Source organism: Drosophila sulfurigaster, chromosome X, assembly GCF_023558435.1.
Source record: "Drosophila sulfurigaster albostrigata strain 15112-1811.04 chromosome X, ASM2355843v2, whole genome shotgun sequence".
In the NCBI taxonomy this organism is placed as follows: domain Eukaryota; kingdom Metazoa; phylum Arthropoda; class Insecta; order Diptera; family Drosophilidae; genus Drosophila; species Drosophila sulfurigaster.
The window spans coordinates 22379676-22402485 of record NC_084885.1 but is presented as its reverse complement, the minus strand read 5'-3'; the positions used below and the strand labels follow the sequence as shown (position 1 = coordinate 22402485).

Genomic DNA, 22810 nt, shown 5'->3' with positions numbered 1-22810 from the left:
AGAATGGAGTATTCCGCAAATCACTAGCACCTTCAATTCGCCATAAACAAAATAAGAAAATGGAAAAACTGCACGTTTTGTTTCTGTTTTATGTGCTTTCTTGTTGCGTAGTTCATCTGCGGCTCAGCTCGTAAATCTTTAACTAACAGCCTTAGCGTGTTCCTTACACTCATTTCGCAGTCTTCGCTTTGATTGCCATAAAAAATTAGACAAACGAATTGAAATCCCCCAAGCTTACCATAAAAATTATTTTCTTTTTTTTTTTTTGCTGGGACTTTATCATAAAGCCGAGCGTACAACACATTACGTATACGCAGCGTATATCCGGCTATCACTTTGCGTTGCGTAGCGTCGAGTCGAGTCGCTGAGCATTAAATTGTTAGGGACTGTATTCGAGTCTCGCGGCGCCTCATAACTTTTCCACTTGGTCCGGCAAACCGAGCGACAACAAACAACACACAACAGCGAACAGCGAACACAACAATAGCAGCAACAACTAAAAATACAACAACAATGACGATGATGGCGCTAAAATTTGTCGGCCGTCGTTTTCATCTTCCGTTTTGCCTCCATTTGCAATACTCCTTAAAAGTTCGGACAATTGAAAGGGTTCTGATGCTTTTGATCGATACTTTGGCAAGGCTAAGAAAATGTTATTTAAACATATGCATGGCAAATTCACAGCGAACAGCTACTACTTATTTTTAATACTATACTATTCTACTGGAAATTGTATCAGGTATCAAATTTTAAAAACATTAGTTTCAGATTTAATCATATACTTTCCTTGCCTCATTAAAAACGCTTTCGACTCTTAAGCGTATGTTGCCATTAATAATATTGCATACGATAGTTTAACTTTGTGACTTTTGAGCTTTGCACTTTTCATAATTCATTATATTATAATATTTTTAACTATTTTTACTTAGCTGTTGTTTAACATAATGAGTTTCTAAAGCATCATCGCATTTTTTTTTTCTAATTTAAAATTAATTTTTATATTTAGAAACTCATTTTGTTAAACAATAGCTAAGCAAATAAATGTTAAATATATTAACATTATGATAAACGAATATTAAAATGTATTTAGCTTTACAGCATATCTATCAGTCGATCGATTGTCGCTTCAGCTGCTTTTTGTTTTGTCGCCTTGTTTGTGTTTGTCGCCGTCGCCATCGCTGTGGTGAGAAAGGATTTCTAAAGGATTTCCCATGCACAAAACTAATTTTTCTTGTTTGCCAACATGGCTAAACAACATTCATTATTTTTTGTTATTTTTTTTCGGTTTTGGTGTGACGGATATCCGTCATTTCTTTGTTGTTGTTGTTGCTTTCTTTAGGTAATACGAAAATAGAACTTGCAGCTTTTCGCTTTTCTGCTGTGTCAATCGCAAACCCAAAAGAAACATGGAAGAAAGCTACAGTCGAGTGTGCTCGACTGTGCAATACCTGCTATCCATTTTAAATGGGAGTAAAACAGTGTGGTATTATTCTTAAAATATACCAAATAAATATACCACAAAAATACTAAAATATACTAAAGACTATATTTGGTATATTGATAAGTACTACGTTCAAAATATATCATATAGTACAAAATATACCACAAAACATACCAAATGAGTATTTCCGAAAAATACTATAATATATCAAAAGCTATATTTGGCATATTGAATAGTACTACATTCAAAATATACCATAGAGTGCAAAATATATCACAAAATGAATCGAGTTAATTTACCGCAAAAATACTAGAATATACCAATAGCTATATTTGGTATATTTATATAGTGCTGCATTCAAAATATACCAGATTGTTAGCCAAAGCAACTAAGAACCGGTTCTTTTTGCAATACAAAAGTTTTTCTTAAATAACTTCTAGAATTTGTATCTGTTCGCAACAAACTTACAATACTTAATGGGGTCGAAGTTGCCTTCATCTCCTTGCTACATATACTTCGTGCCAGCACAATGATATAAAACCCTTCTACCCAAATGGGTAGCGTGTATGAAAACTTTATACTGATTTATTTTGGATGCGCAATTGTTGGGGAATCTTGTTGCCAATCAGCTCAGCAAATACAAGTAAACACTCACACACACACACACACCCAAGCACTCACACACACATATGCATAGAGCTGACCATGCAACAGGCGTTGAGACGTTGTGTTATCCTTGGGCCAACACTTTGAATGCGCAATAAATCAGCAAAATCACATTTTGATTGCTACTCCACAGCTCGAGCAGTGCTGCTCAAACTGTAGGCAGCAGGCAGCTATTTGAGCCATTTATCTCGCTGTGACAAACAATGAGAAGCAGCAGCTGACGTCCTCATCACTCAAGCATAAACATGGCCCGATCATATCCTTCAATATGGATGACATATCATCCAACTTTCTCTCTCTCTCTCTCTTTGGGCTAAATGGCCCATCATTTATCTCAGGGACAGAAACTCGTAAGTTGGTTAGATTCATCGATATTATGTGAGACTGGCTGACTGGCTGGCTGGCTGGCAAGTGCCTAGGCATTTGACAATGCCATGAATGATGGACGATTTCAAAAATCAGTTGAAAAACTTTTGCAGCCGACAGCGTTTGCCACTCAAGGACACTCAAGGAGTGCCTTTAATCAGCCTATTAATTCATTGCATTGAATTAATATTTAATCACGTATTTGCGCAGTATTCAATTTTGCAAATTGCTTTAATCAGTTGTGAAATGTCTTGCTTACGATTTCTATAGCAATATCGATTCGAATTATGTGGAAAAACAAGCTTTTATTCAACGAGTACAATCACTCAGTTAATGCTTTCTATGAAATTGAGTTCTTTGGAAATGCGTTGAATGCAAACTCAACTCAAGATTTATACTTGATGTGCTCTTTAAATTTAAATGCCAAGATGACGAATATTGTTTAGTTTTCGATTAAATGAAAACTCTTTGACTTTGTGATGAGTTCAACACTCGTCATATGGTATATTTGGAATGAACTAGTATATTGATAATACCAAATATAGTTTGCCATATATTTTAATCAAAAGGCACATTTTAGTATTTTTTCCCTTTGATTGCCACTTGAATATCTAATATATTTCGTACATTTTGAATGTAATGGTATTTCAATATACCACGCTATGTTTTAGTATAATTGAGCTTTGCTTGACAATCGAATATATTTTATATTCCACATATACCAAAGGGTATAACTATCTCTCATATTTCCCATTAAATTGATAGCATATTTTAGTTAGTTAAAGGATGGAAAACGTGCTTTCATCAGCATGTTTCTCATATCTTCAAACCCTTCAGTCACCTGCTTGCCTGCCTGACAAACTCACAGTTTGGGCATCACTTTGACGTCACACGCAATTGTTTCTCACTGTCGTTGAAATTGTTTGAGTTGTTGGTGTTTAGCTGCTTAGCCTGTTGTCATAAAATGAAGAAGAAAAAAAAAATGAAAGAAAATTCAGCCAAGTTTGGCAGCGCGAAAATTTGCGCTGTCAGCGTCGTCAGACGCCTTCCGTTTATTTTCGTGTCCTTACTCTCTCTCCCTCTTTCTTTCTCTCTCTCTCTTTCTCTGCTTTCCCTTGACTTGCTCCTGACACACTTTGATGCCGAGCGACTTGAGCAAACACGAAAGTGGCAAACACACACAGACTCCAAGACTCTTCAGCTCAGACAGCGACTGCGATTGCGACTGAGACTGAGACAAAGTCTCGCTTTTGCTTTGAGTGTGGCTGTGGAATGTGGGCTGCTTATACAGGGTCGGATTTCAGCCGGAAAGTATTTAAAATCAATCAAACAATATTATCTTTAGCCCACTTCGATTTCTGAATCATTGTATTTGGAGCCAGTTATTTTGCGCTACAATATTTATGCAATGTAATTCATGTGTTTACGCAGCTTAAACAAATTTTGCATAGTAAATTGTGGGTTTGCCAATGCTAATTACACACAAATTATGAATGTCATTTCTAGTTCGGTTTACTCGTAATTCAATTTACCATACATTTCATTGGCAATTTCAAATTGTGAGAGACTTTAAATTTGATAGTTTTATATGGCCACAATGTATATCGAATTAATTGATTATCAATTTTGTCTATAACTAAAATATTCCTTGATTTATGTACTAGCATTTTAGTTCATGATGAATTTACTGACCTTTATCTGCTGTGTTTATTAGTTAAACGCTATGAAATGTCTATACTCTTAACTACTCTATAATGCATATATCTTTATTCTTGTCTAAATTTAATTCGTTTCCATTTATGTAATGGATTTTTATTACACATCCTTTCTCTTATCGCATTGACGTAACCACATTAATTAATATTATTATGTATTGCTCTTTAAAGTGATCTATATATTCCTCCCTATTATATACATATATATAGTTATTAATATGATAGGCTCAACTAGACCCTTTTAATGCTTAATACTTGTTTATTGAATTATCGCCTTTTGTTATCACATTAATTATTGATATGGTTTTTATTAAGTGATCATTGTATATACTCCCCTTTATAAGTTTTATATAAACAACTTCTAGAGGGGAGTATATACTATAGGCTCAGCTAGACCCTTTCAAGGTTTAAGTCAAAAAACTGACCACATTATTTATGCCTATCTAGTTTCATTCTGTTCTTATTTGTTGACACATTGATTGTGTTATGGACTTTTTGCGCTATACATATAAGCTGTTTATAGACTCACCTAATGCAAATTATTTTTGCTTTCTATTATTTCTTTGGGTAAAAGAGACTATAAGAGATTCCCCATTTTTTGACAGTCCGTATTACATTTCGGTATATATTTGAGTATTTTTCATATGTTAATTTAGTATATTTAAATGATGATACCATGATATTGTAGTATTATCGGAATATTAATTCAGTATATTTAAATGATGATACTGTATTATTTCAGTATTTTTGTTATATTACTTTAGCATAGTTAACTGATGATACCACACTATTTCAGTATTTTTTTGATATATGAATTTAGCATATTTAAATGATAATACCGCACTGTTTGGCTTTTATTGAGAACGTGTGTATCTTACAGTCGATCACACTCAACTGTAGCTGTCTTAGTACTTCTTATAAATTGTCTAGCTTTATATGTTGTCATTCTCTTTCCTGCTTTTCTCGCTCCCACTTTTGGCGGGTGATCTATTCACTGTGTTCACCATGTAAACTGTTTATAGGCTCACCTAGACCCTCTCACTATGCTCTCTATACACTTCTTAAGCTATCGCTTGCCACACTCCGCTCCTGAGCACACACGCACACACACACACCGTAACATACACACACTCACACATAGGCACGCACACACTCGCCTAGCCTAGAGTTTTTATTATACATAATGTGTTTGTTGTTTACGAGCTACGCACTTTTCCATAATGGAAAACTAAAGTTTTGCTTGGCATATTTTCACCAGTTGTCGAGATGATGATGTTGTTGTTGTTGTTGCCATAAATAAGCGCTTAAAGCAGCAGCGCGTCATGGCTGCCAACCTATCTCCCTCTCTCTCTCTTTCACTTTCTTCCTCCCCCCCGTTTGCCTACGTGTCTGACTCAGTTACTTGTCTGCTTATGCTCATAAGTTAGTGACATGACATTTGTGACCCTGTGACCATATCCCATGTCCATTGTCGACTCTGGCATATGCAAAGCGAGAGTTGAATAAATCAAATCGTTTGCCAGAGCAGCAAAAACAGCAGTAGAAAGCAAAAATTGTTCGACACTGACTAACTGTTGGCATTGTCAGCCAGCCAGCCAGTCTATGTCCTGGCCCCAAAGTCCTGGCCAAGGTCAGTAGTTGGCACACACTTGGAATTATTCTCATTCCAAGGCTTGGCTTCTAGGTCTACAAGAAGCGAGGAGGAGCGAGGAATGTTTGTGTGTGTGTGCTTTGTTGTGCTCTGCCAGGCGAAACGGAAGCCATGTGACATGAGCACTCCTGTCACAGGATGTTGCTCGGCATCTGCATGTGATCCATACGCATTCACGTACACAAACACACATTCGTCCCATTGCTCATCCAAGGATCATCGTCGTCGTCGTATTCGTCGCTTATCCTTGTGTCATTCAAATCTTGCTTAAATAAACTTGTCGCTGTCTTTTGTCCTGGGCGCCACTTGGCAGCTGCCTGTCAGACGCTGCAAACGCAACACACACACCCTCAAACACACACACACACACTTTACACACATAAAGCCATCGCTCTACACAATTTCAATTAGAACTTATCTGACGCCCAAGCGCAGTTGATTGTAAAAAGTTGCGCTGCTGCATTGTGCATTTTGTCCGCTCGTCGCTCGCTGTCTGGCAGCGAACAAAAATAGAAAAAGAAATGTAATAAAATCAAAGCATAAAACGCCATAAATACCCTTGACAACGGAGGTCAACTTAATGCTTACACTTTGCCACAAAGCATGCTTTTGTAGCTGCATTTGGCGTTTGTTTGTTTGCTTTGTGCATTCAGACAGCTGCAGAATGCAAGGCATGTTTAGTATGTGACCCAGAGCTACATTCATTCAGAGTTGCATTGCAATGGTTTTAATGAAAGCAAAACAGTACTGAAATACCACAGGTTATTTTTGGTATATTTATATACTAGTACATTCCAAATATACTATACCACATAGTAAAAAATATACGCGATTTTTAATCAAAACAGAATTTGGGACGAGTTTATATACGAGGGCGTTCGGTAGAGCTTTGGTACAATATACCAAATTAATATACTTAAATATACCAACATTTATTTTTAGTATATTTATATACTAGTACATTCCAAATATACCACATATGTGCTTTAGAGCTCATACAACATATCAAATTAATATACCAAAAATCACATACATTATACCAAATTAATATACCAAAAAGCTCATACAATATACCAAATTAATATACCAAAAAGTTCATACAATATACCAAATTAATATACCAAAAAGCTCATACAATATACCAAATTGATATACCAAAAATACTGAAATTTTATTTTATCGATATACTATTTCGTTCACAACACTTCATTAACTCTGCCTCTCTCTGAGACTTTAATTTGTAAATGTGATGGAAGTGTTACGAACGTTAATAAAAACGTATATCTAAAACATTAAATAAAATATTAAAACATCAATCCGATATTTAACTTTTCATGAGAGTTCTACAACATTCATGAAACCAGTAATTAATTATTTATATATAATATATTTAACAAGTTCTATTTGAATGCTTTAATAAAAGTTGTTTATCTTTAATTACAGATTCTATTTCAGTGAAATCTGCCGCAATACTTTTTGGGTAAGTACTTAAATTCAATTCTAATTTTAAATAATTCTTGGAATTTAATTTTTCAATTTGAAATTTTGGTTAATTCTTGGAATTCTTCTTCGACTTCTTAGATCTATTGCTAGAGCATCTGCGTGTCGACTTTGCTCGCAAATTCAACAGAATCGCATTGCTTTTGTCGCTTGTTATAATTTCGACCCTTAAGCTGCAATTGTCAATTGCATTTGTGCCCCTCTTCACCCTCTTCTCCCTCTGCTTCTGTATCTTTTTGCGCACTCTTCCCTTACTCAGTTGTTACTGCTTTATTGTTGAGTTACTTTTGCCGCTGGCAACCTTCACGTTGGCTTTTAATTAACTCTCCAAACACATTATCAATATATGTATGTATGTGTCCCTCTCTCTCTCTCTATCTCTCTCTCTCAGTCTCTCCCTCTCTCTTTCTCGCTCTGTTTGTATCTAAGTGGATTTCCCAATTTGCAGTGCATTTTCATGTCCTTGTTGTGGTTGCTCATTGCTGTCATCTGAATTAATGATAAACATCGATGTGTTCTCAACGCCAAAATTGTGTTCATGTCTCTCGTGCATTGTTGTTGCTGTTGCTGGTTCATTGTCAGTCCACCCAGGGCGTGGCACAATGGGAAGGCGTAATTACACGTGGCCAGCTAATCAAGTTGTGCTTGCTGCTAAAACTATAGCATACTATACTATAGCATACATACTGCGTCAATTGAGAACTCAAGAGTTTCGAGTGGAATTCTGTGATTGTTTCGAATTAACTGTTCGAAAGTGTTTGGAAAACAGAAAACTTCAGCAAGGAAATTGAACGGTTGCAACTTATTTCGTTTGGCAGTCAATGCAAAATGTTGCCAAATAAAAGTGCAATAAATATTGCATTAAATTGAGTGCTGCAGCATTTGATAAATTTTATTGGACTTTCGAGACAAAAAGCGCACACGCAATAAGTTGGCAATTTACTTAGACTTGTGTGCTCACAAATGGCATGTGGCATGTGGCACGTGCCAATTTCATGCAACTTATTCAGTTGCAACATCAAATGTCAAGTGGCATTCTAAGCATGCAGTTTGACAGCCATTGGAATTGAGCTAGACGAAGCAAATGGGTATATAAAAAAAAAAAGAAACAAAACAAGGGAAGACTCTTGAGCGAATCTTTTTCTGAGCAATTAAGAGTCAAATGAGTTGTAAAAGAAGTGAGCTAAATGAAAAGCTCTAAAGACAGGGAGCGCACGCATCTCTAGACCCAAGTGTGCTCTGACTAACAATTGCAAAAGTTTAGCTTAGCTGCCACAAAAAACACACTCAAAACACTCTAAGAAAGAGAGAGAGAGGAGAGTGGAGAGAAAAGAGCGCAGTCAGCTGCAAGAATTGCACGACAGACAAGACAGCATGAAATAGCAAATGAATTTGCAAGGCAACGGAGAGGAGTGGAGTTCACATTGAATTGCCAGCTGAACAGACTAACTGTAATGCCCACTAACAAGCATGAGCTGCTGCAAGGGATACGCACATGAAGTGGCCTGCCCCCTGGTGGCAAGTTGAAGGCAAACAAGCGAATGAAGCCAAGATATGAAGAGGGAAAAGACAAGAGCAGCAGCAATTGCAACGGCAAAATAAAGTGAGAATGCCACATCAGAGTGTGCTCGACTCGGAGATACCCGGTACCCAAAAGTAATGCAGTATTCCTTAAATATACCAAACTAAAATACTTAAATATACCGTAGGCTAGATGTGGTTTATCAATATATTAGTGCATTCTAACTGTTCAATGCAATATAAAATATACCAGATAGTCAACCAAAACTGAATGATGCTAAAATATTCCGTAAGCTATATATAATATACCATTTCATTCAAAATGAACTATAGAGTACGAAAAAATACTAAAATATACGTATTGCCGCATATTTGGTATATTATTATACCATTGCATTCAAAATGTACTATAGTATATGCAGTATATTAGATTGACAATCGAAAGGAAAAAATACCAAATTTTTATATAATATACCAAATATTGATATATCACTACATGCTACTATAAAATACAAAATATGTAAGATTGTTCGTTAAAACGAAAAATTAAATAAATCTATCTATTGTGTATCATCAATATACCATTCAATCCTAAATATACCAAAGTATACAAAATATACCAGTTATACAGACAGTACATACAAACATACATATGTATATAGTTTTTAGCTTTTGATTCATTTCGTGAATGGACAAAATTATAACATCCTTCTATCCGTTTGGTTAGCGAGTATAACTACATACAGCAAATAAATTGAATGCTAAATGCAACAAGGAGGGCAAGGGAAAAACAGCAGAAAGCGAGATGAAAAATTGTCTATATTTTTTGTATGCTTTTGGGCGCATTGATGGGCGTGGCTGTGAAGAGAGAGTGAGAGAGAAAGAGAGAGAGAGAGTGCGTTACACTAAGCGTGATGTGCATGCTTTGCGGTTAGCCAGCGGCATTTTAGTCCACAGACACGTACAATATCCTCAATAACATCAGCGTCAACATATTAATACCGAACAACAAGCAGAAGCCCAGTGGGAGCATCACGTGAAAGTGCTGACTTTGGCAGCATAAGTTCATCAATCAATTAAGTTAATATTATCACACACACTCGCTTCAGCTTGAAGGCAAACGAGCGAATTCGAAATCATTTTACTAGTATTACGATACAACGTTAGCGTAAGTATCTCGAGCACTTGATGTGCACTAGAAGCTTTTACAACACTGGCTATTGCGAATGACAGCTCGTTGAGTTAGTAAAGCAAATCGAATTTAGTTAATGTCAGCTTACAGCTGTGAAAGTTATGCTTACAATTGGAAATTGTTTCATTATAAACTGCAAAATTAATTTGAAGCTTAAGCAATATATGAATTTACATAGTAAAATATAAATTTATAGCTCTAAATTCAAATGAAGTTTAGTAATTTAAAATTCATATACTAAACCGATTTAATAAGCAAGTTTATGCTTAAAATACTAAATAATGCATATTACAAATTAATGTTAAATCAAACTATTAACATTATAGTTTACATTTAGATGTAGGCACACAAAATTTAAAATTTAAATGTTCGATTAAAGATTTTATTTAATTTTGTAAATTCAAATTTTATTTGAAATCAGAAAATTATATTAAAAAGGGTTTCATAACAAATATAATAGGAAAACTGTTTTCAATTGAACTCTTAAATTTTGAAAAATAAATATAAAATCATTAATATGAAACTGCTCAATTAAAATTCGTTAAAATTTAAAGCTGAATGCTCTTTAGCTCTATCTCAATTTATGGTGCATACTATAATAACAAAAGTATTTAAAATTCCTGCAAATTTGGTTTTGATCAGATAAAAATCTGGTATATATTGCACTCTTTGGTATATTTTACACTCTATGGTATATTTTATATGTAGTATAGTATTACAATGTCGGTATAATTTTAGTATATTTGTAGTATATTAATTCGGTATATTTTAAAATTAATACCACACTGTTTTGCTTTTATTCAACATGGGTAGCGGGTAAATAATAAGTAAATAATGACACTCATTACCATAAACAATGAAACTAATTGTCGAAAAACCAATCAGACTAAAAGGGGACAAACTTGAATTATTGAAATGTTAAACAATTAATTAGTGTACAATGTGCTTGCATATTAGATTGGATTAGCCTGGAAATATTAACGCACAATGCCAAAAATCAGTGCCCAAAGCACTTTATTTAATTATTATTAAGCTAAAGTTTCGCTGAGTAAATTTTGTGTGTTGCTTTCGCTGCTGCTGCGAAACTTTCTGCCGAGTTTACAACATTTTCTCACCACATATTAACTTTTCCCATATGCATTGTAATACAAATAATTGCGCTCAAAAACGCTGTTGAATATTCCATAACCCCTTCAAAAATAGAAAAACTAAGCAATTAAAGTGACATAAGAGTAGAAAATTGGATGTGATGAAACGAAGTGCACTTTAATTTCACATTATGCATTCAAAAAGCAAAGCTAACATTTATGTCAAAAGCAAAACACTCGACCAGTAAACAAGCTGAACAGATAAAGGAAAACGAAAATGAAATCTATTAAAAGAGAGAGAGAGAGAGTCTGTCCATATGTGTGTGTGTGTAAGAATGAGACATTTATTGATACAGCATAATGGAAAAAGGCAACAGAAACTGTGCGAGAGAGTCGAGAACAGTTTTATTTGCTCAAATCATCTGCAAAAACAAATTGAAAACGCGTCGCAGCGTTATCGATACACAAACACACAAAGGCACGCACACACACACATAACTATATAAACACACACACACACACGCACGTAAAAGGAGCAACAACAAAACACACACACACTTATACTTTAATTGGCAATGATATTTAATCATTTGCCAGCATTGCGACATTGTCTCTAACCTGACGCCGCCCTTCCCTTTCCCCTTTCCTTTCCCTTGCCTTGCCCTTCGCCCCCTCCCTCAGCATAGCTGCGGCTGCTACTCAACTTCTGACTTTTGTTCCTTCGTGAAATCACGTCAGCCTCCCAAAAAATCTGTATGAAAATCTGTTGCCCAGGCTCAGGCAACTCACAAACTCCCATTCTCGACGACAGCCAGTGGCATTTTTTTTTTTTTGGTTTTTTCCCTATGCCCCCTTCTATATACCCTCCCAAGAATTAGTCAATGCGGTATATACGACTCGCACGCACTTCATCTCAAAGAAATTTGTGACTATGTCAGCTTCAACTTGATTTTTTCTCACTTTGCAGTGCAAATTCAGTTTTACAGTCTACAGTGCTTGATAAACCTGCGACTAAGTTTGATCAGTGTATTCAGTGCTTGTCAAATCTTCAAGTAGATTTGATCACAGATTTTAATTCTTATAATAACCTATTCCAAATATTGAAGTTTTTCTTTTATTTATATCCTATTCTTTAGCACAATTCATCAAGCCTTCAGTGCTTGTCAAACGTTGTAATGCATTTTATCTCCCGATTCTATTAAGTTTTTATTGCCGCACTCTCTTATTTACAGGGAATTTAGTGCAGTTCATCAACGCGATTTCGTACAAGGTTTGATCACAGTATTCAGTACTTGTGAAACATAGTTATGAAATTAAATTTCAGCTCTTATTCATGCTCTATTCGTGTTCGTTTTGCAGAGTATTTAACACAGTCTATCAATTATATGAATTCGCTGGCATTAATGCTTGTCAGCTTTCGCATCAATTAAGTTATGTATGCTGCTTTATTTTTCTTGCAGGGTATTTATCGCTGCCAATCAGTGCTTGCAAAACCTTTGAAAATCTCTGCCATACATTTCACGTTTTATCCCCTTGCAGGGTATTTGTCGCAGTCGCGCATCGCACGCATTCTGCTTGCGGCATTATTCATGCTTGTTTTTCATTCACATGGCAGCAAATACATAAAAATATTATGGCATATATTTGCCGACTGACTGCCAAAGGCAGCAACAACGAAAAAATAAAACAAATAAGAAAGCTATAGTCCAGTGGGCTCGACTGTGAGATACCCGATGCCCATTGTGCATAGAAGCAAAATAGTGCGGTATTAGTTTTAAAATATACCAAATTAATATTCCTCAAAAATATTACCACATTTATATACCACAAAAATACTGAAAATGTATCAAAGGTAATGTTTGGTATATTGGTATAAAAATAAACCGAATTAATATACGGCAAAATGCAAAAAATATACTGAAGTATGGTATTAGTTTTAAAATATACCAAATGAATATACCGAAAATATACTAAATGTAATATTTGGTATATTGATATAAAATATACCACATTTACATACCACAAAAATCCTGAAAATATATCAAATGTAATGGTTGGTATATTGCAATAAAAATATACCAAATTAATATACCGCAAAATACAAAAATATACTAGAGTGTATGTTTGGCACATTGAAATACATATGTATGTATGTATTCATTATATACTACAAATTATACCATAGAGTGCAAAATATACCAGATTGTCAGCCAAAGCAACTAAGACCCATATCTTCGCGACTGTTGACCCTAATCAAGAATATATAATATATACTGTATAGGGTCGGAGATGCCGCCTTCTGACTTTTACATACATTATCCAAAGTTATAATACCCTTCTTCCCTGTGGGTAGCGGGTATAAAAAGGGGGAAAGGCAAAGTTCGAGGGGAGTTCAGGGGGAAGCAAAGGTTGAGGCAGTCGTCTTTCAAGAATGTCAATTCAGTTGGCACAAAATAACGAAAGCAAAAATCAAATTTCAGCAGCATAAATGTTTTGCTGCAATTTCATAATTGAATATTAAATGAAATTTGAAATTTGTGCTTAAGTAGCTTCAACTTTATTGATTGCGTTCGTTTTTGCGGCAACAACTTGTGGCATCCATCGACTGCTTGTTATCGGCTTACAGTTGTCGCTCTCTTAACGGGCATTCACATACATACATACATACTATGAGTACTCATAGTCGCATTCGCATTCGCACTCGTTGTTAGAGATTATCTCAAGCCATTAGTATTTGAAAGCTCAGCTCGCACTTTGCCTTCTAAGCTTCAGTTGCGCGCGTCTTCATCTTCATTTCTTCGATTCTGTTGTCGCTTAACAGCTCCCTTGTTACTCTCACTCTCTGTCTCTCTCTCACTCTCTCCCTCTCTTGTACACACCCATCTCTCTCTTTCTGTCGTGGTGATTCGCGTCTCTATTTGCTGCTAGTGACGACTCTCGGTTGCCACCGCGGGGAGTCCCCCAAGTCGTAACAATCTTATTCACGAACATTTTTTATGCGCTGTCAACCTTTTTTGCTTTCGCTTGCTTCATTTTATTTTATATCCTCTCCCTCTCTCTCTCTCTCTCTAATACCCTGTAAATACTCTTCTTAACGAGCGCAAATGCATGTGTTGCTAAAGCATTTAACGAGTTGTGTTTGTTCTTCACAAATATTTGCCATTGCAACATTTGGCAATCAGCTCTGACAATGAAAGGTTCGCTAAAGAATAAATGTGTATTTGCTCAATTATTTGATAAGATTGACTAATACAATAATAATAGGATTAATAGTTTCCAAAAAATGCAATATAAAAACAAAAGCTTCTTATAAAAAGCTTATATTGGGACTTGTTAAAGTCGAGGAGCACTCAATAAAATATTTTCTTAAATAAACATAAAAAATAGTAGAAAAATTATATTTATTGAAATAGAATCAGTTAGAAACTTAAAGCTTAAATGTCATGAGCATGTTTACTTCTAGCTAAATATAACAAGTAAGAAGGTATCCATTTGTAATAAAACTATCTTCTAAAACTATCTTCTTCTAAAATGCCTATACCAAGCATAGGCTTAGGTATATTTTAATGGTATATTTTTAGATGGTTTTATTGAATATGGGTACTTTCTTACTTGTTATACTTAGCTAGAAGTAAATGTGTTCATGATTTTTATGCTTTAATAGTTACAGGCGCATTGGTCTACCCTATGGGTATTATTATGGAATAACACTACAAGTTTGACGCGCTGAATATCTATTACTACTTAACAATACACATATATGGTTACTTTGCCCTGAACTGTGTATCAACCTACAGGGTACTTACATATGTATCACCTCATACTTAAATTAGAATTGCTCAATGGTTCTTAAAGAGAAATAAAAGCTTTGTCAATATATTTGTCAATTTCCATGCAAGTGTTGTTAAGGTTATTTTTATATTTGTATTTGTTAATCTATTTCATTCAATAATTTAACTTTTATATCGCGAATTTTTTCAGTGATGTGGTTGTTTTGTTCTTTACCATTTCCGTGACAAATTTAGGCACATAAAAGTTGCTAAAACGGTCAGTCTAAAAGTGGTGGTCATTTGTTTCTTTCCCCTGGAAATAATGATGGAGCAGACAGTAAATAGCATTGAACTTAAATTCAAAGGAACTAATAGAATTCTTCTGTTTAGTCACTTCATTATTTTGTAATTTGAAAAATACAGGAAAAATGCTAGTCGTGTGGCTAATCATGAAGTGTGTCTCGATGCTGTTGTCCAGCAAGACGCGAGTAGCAGTTGGCATATTGTTGCTTTGGCTGCGAACTATGCACATTAAGTCAAAGCCACATGCTTTTAGAGCACAGCAAATAGCTGCCCCTCCATCTCCCATGCAACAGCCCCCCTTCTTCGTCTTGCAACAGAGCGAGTCTCAAGTGCTGTCGCATCAACTGTGGCCTGCATTTCTAGAGCAGGACACTCGAGACAGACGCAGACACAGAGACAGAGTCGGATAAACTGCAGCTCGTGGATCCTTAGCACATCAGCAGCCTGATTCCAGTTGCTGCTGCTGCTGCTGCTGTTGCTGTTGTTGTTGTTATCCTTGTTGCTGTTGTTGTTGCTGTGGTTGCTGTCATCGCTGTTTGCATTGTTTTGCTTAGATTATCTGCCGGTTTCTGCACAGCTGCCTTCGAATGGGATGGCAACAGCGCGATATCAAGCATGCTGCATGTGCTTCCTTGTTGTTGTTGGTTGTGCTTATAGAGCTGTTAACCATAGCATATACCCAGCCACGCCCCCCTCCCACAGAGAGAAAGAGGTTTTGTCTCTATCTGACATTTTCATGTAAATTAAATAATACTCAACGCAAATAAATGTAGGCAGAACAATGCTCAGCTACAGCTACAGCTACAAGGATATGCATACGACCACGCCCCCTGCTACCCCGCCCACAACGAATATACACATAAAAAAAAAGGTCAGCACGTATCCTTTACAATTGGAATCAACGAAAAACTTTTTTGCCCATCATCAGAAATTAATGAGTTTCAACAAGTGGCAAAGAAATACAGAAGAAATATAGACAAAAAGGTACAAAGAATTCCTGGTATTGATGGGGCGGCAGTGAACGACTAGGCACATACCCTAGGCCACGCAATTGTGCTGAAATTTTAAGAATATGCTTTTCAAAGGTGTACATTTCAGTGTATTAAATAATAAGTTTGCAATCAACAAATGACGAATGTCAAATAAGGTTTTGAAGTGTGCTAAAGTCGAGAATTGTTTTTATCTATTAGATAATATCTAAGCTGTTAAAGACTTTCTTAGCTGTTAACCAATTATGCTGAAATTTTTACATTATGCTCTTAAATCGTCGATATTTCAGTATATTAAATATACAATTTGTGTTTTGCAATTTGCGAATATGAAATTATTTTTTTAAGAGTGCTAAAAGTCAAGAACTATTTCTAAGAATCAGTTAGAAGTTACCCTTGGCCATTAAAGATATTTGGCATGTAATTTTCTGAATATGCAGGTCAACATTGTATATTTAGTATTTTAGTAAATGCATTTTAGAAGTATGCTTAGAGTCAAGAACTATTTTCAATTCTGCATCAGAAGTTACCCTCGGCTATTAAAGACTCTCTTAGACATTGAAAAACTGTGCCTAAAAATTTTAGAATACGCAGTTAAATCGTCTACATTTCAGTATATTAAATATTATACACAAATTACGAATGTATAATGAGTTTTGAGAGTGTGCTAAAAGTCAATAACTATTTTAAATTATCTTTCTACGAAAGTAAAACGATTTCTAAATGTAGCACAAAAGTCGAAAACCATTTTAATGTATCAGTCAGAAGCTATAAAGCAATTGTGCTGAAATTATTGGAATGTCCAGTTAATCGGTATATATTTCAGTATATTAAATATTCAATTTGTAATCCATAAAATACTTATGTCCAACAATTCCTAGGCATAGGTAAAAAATTCAAAAAAATTTATAACTAATCATAATATTTTATTTGTTTCTAGATTGACATAAACTCGCAGCTGCAGCTAAGTTTTTGTTGTGGTAAGTTCAGAATATATTATTATTAATAATATTATTATTACTATATTACCATTTAATAATAAGAAAGAAGAAAAGCTTATAATATGGAGATCTTCCCATGCATTTCAATTCATTTTCGAAGCTAGCGTATAGAAGAAACAGTACGTGATATTTGGGCGCTCTAATGTGACCACACTCAGAGTTCCTTGAGGTTGAATTCAATTTAAAATGTTGTATGTAGAAGTGTGCAACCCTAATGCCACTCACTGCATATATTTGCACTAGTTAGCAAGGCCTTTTTGGCCAGGATAACACAAATATGTATGACGAGCGCGTCGTCGTCGTCGTCGTGCTTGAAAGCAAAAGTTGAACATAACTTGAACTTGACCACGCCCACATACCACTTTTTTTTGAGGGGAAGGGGGCAACACCAGCAGCGGCAACAAGAACATCGCGTTTAGGCCCTTTGGCATTTTGAACATTTTCCACATTCTTGCCCATTTTTTTTTTTGGTGTTTTTTTGGTTTTGTCTTTGGCTGCACGAATTTTTTGTAGAGAAATTCAAGCACGTGTTTTGGTTAAGCAACATGGAATATAGTTGAATCCTTGCCACACTTTGTGTTGTTTTTCTTTTTGTTGCTTAATTAAAGCAACGGCGGCGGTAAAAATAAAAACATACAAAAGGGACGGCCAGAAGAGAAGATGGACAAAAATGATTCAATTAGCGGGCAAACGTTGAAGGCAAGCTGCTTGGTTAGCACCGCATTGCTCATACGCCGCGTGTGACAGACCAAAAGCAAAAAAAGAAAAGAGAAGTGAGATGAAGAGCAGCTGCAGCTTTGCTCGTTGGCTTTGCTCAAAAATGTTAATTACAAAACCAAATTATGTTTATGCATATTTCAGGCGCTTAATGAATTTATAAAACTCTCGCTCTTGCGTTGATGAACAGGAATCGCAGTCGAGTTGACTTAACCCAAACTTTGAGAGGTGTGGCAGCAGAGTAGAGGGGTAGAGAAGGAGGTAAGACTTGAACTTGTACTTGTGCCTGTTGCGTTGTACAACAACTTGTGCGCGGCAACTTGAGAGCTCTTCAGCTGTTGCCCACGTTGTCGCTATAAATGGCAAATTGTAGTCTACTTTTAGGCGCACCTGACAAAAAGACTTTTACTCTCATCTAGCAGACATCGCTCCGCTTCTACACTCTCGGGAGCTGCCCTTATTAAAGTACAGCCCCTTGCAGCAACGAAATAGAAAAAGTTACTGCAAAGCTGACATAAATCAAAAGCAAATGCAAGTCGGCTTCTCGCTTTATACCCGCTACCCCAAAAAGGTAGAAGGGAATTCGAAATTTGTGCATACCAGAAAATTTAGGTAACAGACAGATGGAGCCAACTCCGACACCATAAAGTAATATATATATATATTTTTGATCAGCTATGTCCCTCTAAGCACCTGCCTTAAGCTTGTGCCACGCCAACTTCGGTCACCTCAAAATGGAAAAATCGAATATTAAGAGCAATTTTAAAGCTAGAGTCATAATTTTTGGCACACACAAAACAGTATATATCATTCCCTCAAAAATTTGATTGTGATTAGATAAAAATTGTCCCCAGATATTCAAGGAATACTTTATGTGGCAAAAAAACTGTTAACAATCTGTCACATTTTGTAATTTATTGTATATTTTGAGTGTAATACTATGTCAATATACCGAATAATACCTTTGCTATATTTTAGTACTTTTTTGGTATATTGGGATTATGTTACACTGTTTTGTCTTTATACAAAATGGGTAGAGGTTTAACAATCTGATATATGTTGTACTCTATGGTATACTGTGAATGGAATAGTATATAAAAATACCGAATACGTCTTTTGGTATATTTTAAGAATAATGTCTTATTGTACTCTATGGTATATTTGGAATTTAATAGAATATCAATATACCAAATGAAGCTTTTGGTATATTTTTAAAATGATGAGACTTTGAATTATTTCATATATATAATATATTATTATTATTATTATTATTATTATTATTATTATTATTATTATTATTATTATTATTATTATTATTATTATTATTATTATTATTATTATTATTATTATTATTATTATTATTATTATTATTATTATTATTATTATTATTATTCTACATTATTATACATTATGGTATATTTGAAATGCATTAGTATATCAATATACCAAATAATACTGTAAGTTATATTACAGTATTTTTGGGTATATTAGAATAATGTCACACTGTTCTGCCTTTAATCAAAATGCTTATCGAGTATCTCACAGTCGAGCACACATGATTGTAGCTTTCCAAGTTGTTTTTCTTTCTTGTTTAGCTTTATGTGAAGTCAAGCACCTAAAAGCAGGCAACAAACACACATTGCTCGCAATTGTGCTTGGACTTTTGGCTCTGCCTCGGCCATTAAATCTCATTTGAAATGTAATTTAGGACTTTTCATTTGGAGAGCAATAATTGAAACGAGAGCACAAACTCAGGACTCAGACATTCCAGCAATTCAGAATCCAGAATTCGTCTGCTTACTTTCCATATACACTTTAGTCTGATTTAGCTGGCTCAGATCACATTGCATTACACCGTTGAACAACATTTATTGGCGACTATTAAATTTGATGTATAATACCAGTTTATATTTCACGCACAAAAATGTGTCGCCTAGAATTAATGTGTCAAATTACAATTAAATCATAACAATAACATTTTAACGCGCGGCAATAATATTTATGTAGGCATATAAGCATTAAAACCGAAACGTAATTTAATAATAAACATATCATTTTAATGTGTGATGGAAATGTTTTAATATTTCCTCTACTCAACATCATTTTCTTTAAACATAGAAAAATATTTATTGAATACAAAATCCGTTCATTTGTTTCTCTTCACAATTCGTTCGTTTTCTAGAAATTCGATTCAACACAAATATTTATATTTGTGACAAAAACGGTATTATATTTTTACGAAATAATAACAAAATGCGCTCATTATTTTGAATTCTTTCATGTAGCAAAAATTGTCATTATATTAAGCCTCAAAACATATTTAATGCCTATCAAATGGGCTTGAAGTGTGATTGAAATTTATTAAACAAAATAATTTTCGAAGTACAGTAGAGTGTGCTCGACTGTGAGATACCCGCTTTCCATTGTAAATAAAAGCAAAAGAGTTTAGTGTTTTGCTTAAAATACAACAAATAATATACCATATAAATGCTAAAATATACCAAATGCCATATTTGGTATATTTGAATAAAGACAAAACAGTGTAGCATTCGTTTTAAAATATACCAAATAGTATGCCACAAAAACTACAAATATACTGAGGGCCATCAATGAAGCGCTACATTCGAAATATACCAGATTTTCCATACAAAAGTATTTCTTGAATAAACCCAAAAATGTGATTACATATATATTTATAAAGAACAATATTTTTAATAAATTCTTAATTGACGTTTAAGAATTTGTGATAATGTGATTAAATATTTCTTAAATTTAGTAGAATCCTCAATTCGAAATGCGCACTCTTCATTTTTATTTGAAGACATTACTAAGAATTATGATTTTTATAAGTCCTAATATCTCGCAATCATAATTTGTATTTCGCATACGAACTGGAGACAGTTTGATAATATTTTATCATCAAGTACTTTTTTAAGAGCAATTTCTGTAGCATATTTCGCAAAGAAATTGTTCGCCGTCAAGCAACAATTTGCAAATGAAAAACAATGCACGATAAAAATCTTGGATTATGAGAATTAATTTTTACCTGATTTTGATGATGCGCCGCACTTTTGTGTGTGTGGAGCAAAAGGTCATAAATCTAAAGATAATTTAATGCGGCGCGTTTAACGACGCTTTAGCGACCTAGCAACAGAGACATAGCGACAACATGAGGGTAGCAGTTGCCACGCCCACTTCGGGAGAGGAGGCGAGGCGAGGCGAGGTCAATGAGCTCGAGTCGCAACGTCGCGACGTTTTGTTGCCACTTAAAGCCTTACCTTTTAAGCCGCACTAAGCCAATTAAACTGGACAAGCGAAAGAATATAATAAAATGAAACTGTTGCACACAGCAGTGGAGAGAGAGAGGAGAAAAGTGTGTGGCATGCCCCAGTTTGGGGCAACTACAGACAGAAAGTTGATAATAAATTCAACTTTGCGCCGGCAAACTCATTATGCAATTGCCAGCTAACAAGCGAAGACAATCACTCGAAAGTTAAGATCAGCACGAAGAAGAGCATCCAGCAGTGCTTCTGCAACTGTACAATGCTCTTCAAACTAAAGTGAAATGCAAATGGCAAGTGACACTCTTCGTGTTTATGCGGCGTATGCTTGATTTGCTGCCTTTCATTTATTTATATTTATTTTTCGCCTTATTTTTTTTCGGTTATTTTGTTATGTTGACTTTCGTGCAGCTAAATAATAGATGAGGCATGCCACAGCGTACGGCGCGGCGCGGCGTTGGTGGCAGGCGTGAAAGATTACAGAGGCTTTTGCCCGAATGTCAAAATGTGAAAAAGGACACTCGACAAACAGACAAACAGAAAGACAGGATTTAAACGGCGCAAGTTAATCGCCGCCACATGTTGCAACTAAACACACACACATACTTAAGCTAGTCACAGTCTTCTGTGAGGTGCATGTTCACATCAATACTCACAGCGTGTGTGAAGATATCCGCAACAACAACAACACAAAAAAAGAAGAGCAATTTTTACTTTTTTTTTTTGGCAACGCCTCGTTTCAAATTTGCAACTGTTATTTTGTACGTCGCTCGGATTTTGTTTGAATTTCTATCTGCGGCAGGCCACAGGACGCGTGAGGCAAGACAACCTGCCACTGGGCGACACAAATGCGAACTGAAGAACTCAGTCGTTGGCTGCTGCTGTTTGCTGTTGCTGATGCTGCAACGAACACGACACGACTCGGAATTGGCGCCTCGTGTGTTCAGTCCCGATTAAATTGGCGACTTGCCCCGCGCCACATTTCTCGTTCTTTTTCCTGGGTATGTATGTGTGGAGGTCTGTGTGTGTGTGTGTGTGGCCAGGCTGGGGCATGGCACAGCTTAACTTTGCCCACATTTGTGCCACAGAAAAAAGTAAATTGCGTCGAATAACAGAAGAAATAAGACAAAAAAACAACAAATAAAAACAAACGCACAACACATCAATTGCAATAACAGCACAATAATTACAGCAATAAAATTAACAGTGAAGCTAACAGTAGCAGCCACATTAACAGTAACATTAACAGTAACAATAACAGTTGCACTAACAGCCATGGGAAGCATTAGAAGCGCAGTAACTGTTGCAATATAATAAAGTAATAAAATTTACAGAATTTAAAAAAAATTATATAAAATTCATCAACGATTTGCTTTTCTATAATTTCATTAGACAAAATAAAGATCTCATTGCAGTAGACTTCATTTTATGCTCAAGTCAAAAGAAAAGTTTCTAGAAATTGCAAACTTATGAAAGTAATATACTAACTTTATGCAACTTGAAGGCTGCGATGAATAATTATTGTTTTGCATTTCCTTTTCGTAATTATGACAAAGAACTAAATGGAAATTGCGTGGCAGTAAATTCGAAATGAAATGGAACTCTTTAT

General features: G+C 35.2%; 1 protein-coding gene across 1 annotated transcript in view; it reads right to left on the bottom strand.

Annotated features, from left to right (window-relative positions):
• Positions 1–22060, bottom strand: part of LOC133847174 (uncharacterized) — a 39534-nt gene extending 17474 nt beyond the window's left edge. The window contains exon 1 of the mRNA XM_062282009.1: positions 21858–22060. The gene's annotated coding sequence lies outside the window, so the exon portion shown is untranslated. The remainder of the gene's footprint in view (positions 1–21857) is intronic.
• Between the last annotated feature and the right edge of the window lie 750 nt (positions 22061–22810).